Here is a 3,104-nt window from a genome sequence, read left to right as displayed (position 1 = left end):
TGGATAGGTCTTTTTGAAAATATGGATTTGTTCAATTTTACTTAGAAATGTATTAATCAACACTGAGGAAGGGATACTCCCGAAAGCTTTGTTTTTTAGTTAAAAATAAAGTGAGTTTTCTATCTTATAGGCTTATAAAGGCCCCAGTGGTTGTTAGCCTAGAAACACCTATGAGCAACAGCGTTCAAGCTTTCAGGAAGAGATAGGCAGGCCACCCAAAGAAAGTAACAGTATAGCTAATGTACATAAGTGCAACAATTTAATGTGCAAAGATACCCACTGTCCACAGCACGTCACAGTCATTTTCCACAACTAGATCATAGTATTGTGTAAAAAAACTTAATATATTTTTACAGAAATGTTTTGTGAACAATTCACATGACATTGTAATCAGCTTATTGTGGCCAGAGGTTTTGAACTTCTTGATAATAAAAAGCGTGTATATTTTTCTGGTACATACCATTCCAGAGTAACCTGTTTCACATTATGTCCATTAATGTCATGCACTCTTCATTGTCATGTGACCCAGGATCATTTTTCAGAACCTATTACTAAGAGATGCGATTCAGATTGCTGTTGGTTTATCACCATCTCTAACACAATAGTACATAATTTTCAGTCTCATTCTGATTTTTCTAGTGGCACTGAACTCTATATCATAATTTTTGTCACTCTTTAAATCCTTGTGCTAATGTACTGTGAAAATCAATGCCAGACTTACTTCAGGAAGAACTCTTGTAGTAAAACAAGTAGGCTTGTACTCTGAAACATGTTGTCCATTTTGTTTCCACCATCAGTTGAAGGTCTCCTTGCAGGAGCATAGCACCTATCATTCACTGATATTTCTCTGCTATTATTTGGTGCATGCAACATATAAAAGCAGCTTCACTCCATGCCATCGTCTTATTCACAGTGCTACAAAAAACATCCATTCAACTAGGATTTACATTCTTCAGTAGTTCATAAGACTTTTGGACTGTGAAGGAGTATTACATGAAGCTTAGTTGCTATACCTAGAAAATGGCAAAAGGTAACCTTGTTAGGCACTTTTGTGATGTCAGAAGAATACATAACCTTGTAGTGCGTGGAGCATTGCAATTGTACTCTGAAACTGGGGAAAAGATACATTTGTTAAACACTTTCCTACAGCAAGAACTGATTTAGTGCTCAGGAGTGTTTAACAGAAGTTTGTTAAAGACTTATAAATGCTGTTAAGATTGGTCTTGCACTGGGGAGTGGGCATTAGAGACTGCCATTTGTCAAAGAATAGCAACAGAAGGGAAAACAGCTTTTAAAAGCTGTTAGAATGCCAGTCTGCTACACTTACAAACAGAAAATTGTGGCAGACAGATTATTTCAGAGGGCAGCAATTTGTTTCTATCTATACCTCTCAACAGTCCCTGATTTTACCTCATATTTTGCCCTGTTCCTTGTAAATGTTTAATTTTTTGTTAACTACTATGGACTACTGTCAGTCGATAATATCAGATATTTTAGAGTTTCAATTTTTAAAATCTGTCCCTGATTTTGATTCTTTGTTACCCTTTATTTTTGAATTTGCCCAGAATTCTTAAACAAAAAATGCTGAACGGTATGCTGCTATCTGACAGCACTAGTGCTTTACTTGGCTTCCATAGTAAGTAAAACACTTTGCATGCCTATATTTTTGTCTCCGTTTCTGTAACTGGTAGTACATGGAGTAGATAAAGTTATAAAAAAATGCACTACAAAGAATTATGATTGGCTCTATGGTTGCATTCGGCTTAGCATGTGTTCTCAACTTGCTTGCCAAGATTCACCTGTGCTACTGATTTCAAAACTGTAAAATGTTTAACACAAGTATACTTTTTTCCTCCTCAGCTGGTATGACTTGGAGGAAGCCAAGATAGATACGGAAAAAGTGTGCTTCACATCCTGCCTTTTAACCTGTGTGTGTGGATGATGAAAAAAGTGTAGTTTTGTTTGAGCATCTTCATAGGTGTATGAGTTTAGAAGGGTGATTGTCATACCTCTCAACATGCAATCATTAAAAATCAGAACAAATGCCCATCATAAGTAGGTACATCCAGCTAAGAATCGGAAAATCTAGTTATAAAATATGAATACCTAATAGTACACAGCTTTCTGCTTCCTGCAGAAATGTGTAATACTAATTGGAAACGTTTAAAAAACAGTGTGTGACAAAAAAATGATGGAAAAAATGCACGCACGTTATAAAAGAGAGAAGTGTAAACTCTGTAGACTATTGAACTGTTTTGCAATATTCTACCACACAAGGTCATCTGTTTTTGCTTGAGAAAAGGGGATGTGTAAAATGTGTGTACTCTTACTTTAAATTATTATTGCCATTAGTGTTTTAGTCATGTACTGTGGTTTTCTGTGTACTCGATAGCTTAAAAAAACATGTGATGAGGGGGATTCAGATAAGTTCGGTGAAGGGGTAAACAAAGCCTGAAAACAAGAATATACTTCCAAAAAATTGGGACATCCTGTGCAGAGGTGGATCACTTATGAAAGTAGGAATGGTCTTCTGAAATAGGAACAATTGAGAGGTTCGGTGAATGTTTACGGATAAAATCGGGCACCTGAGGTAAGACCTTGTGTTTAGATCACTTAACATTTTTGAATCAGTACTGATTTGTATTGGTGTGCTGGTTGGCAAGGCAAACATAAGTAACACTTCTGGGAGTAATTTGAGATGACAATAGAGTGTGGATTAGAAATCTGCCCTTTCCCCACTGTTGTGTGATCTTGGAGTTAGAGTATGTAATGTAGCAGGGGTGAGGGAGCACAAGGTGGCTGATCTCTTGCAAAACACTTTGAGAGGGTGTCCCTCCAGTTTTACTGTTGAGAAAGGTAACATTTATTGTGTTTGACCTTTGATATTTTGCTTGTACTTGCAGTCACTGTTTGAAGTCGGTGTTTTCTATTTGCACATTTGGTGATCCCTTTTATTTCTAGTTGACGAGTCATAATACAATTTTATAAACACACACACACGCAAGTAATGTAGCCTGTCATAAAGTGGGTGACAAAGGTGTCATAAACTTTGAATGATTTCACTTAATGGATACAAAAAGTTAAGTCCTCATTGCCAATGAAGG

At 36.5% G+C, this 3,104-nt stretch overlaps 1 protein-coding gene across 2 annotated transcripts in view; it reads right to left on the bottom strand.

Moving 5' to 3' along the window:
- Positions 1-237: 237 nt before the first annotated feature.
- Positions 238-3,104, bottom strand: part of LOC122806398 (prickle-like protein 1-A) — a 323,964-nt gene continuing 321,097 nt past the window's right edge. For both annotated transcript variants that reach the window (XM_044076764.1, XM_044076765.1), the window contains exon 8: positions 238-3,104. This exon is cut by the window's right edge and continues 1,478 nt beyond it. The gene's annotated coding sequence lies outside the window, so the exon portion shown is untranslated.

Source organism: Protopterus annectens, chromosome 7.part0, assembly GCF_019279795.1.
Source record: "Protopterus annectens isolate FY-2018-M chromosome 7.part0, PAN1.0, whole genome shotgun sequence".
Lineage (NCBI taxonomy): Eukaryota > Metazoa > Chordata > Ceratodontiformes > Protopteridae > Protopterus > Protopterus annectens.
The sequence above is the reverse complement of the archived record's forward strand: the minus strand, read 5'-3'. Positions and strand labels throughout refer to the sequence as shown.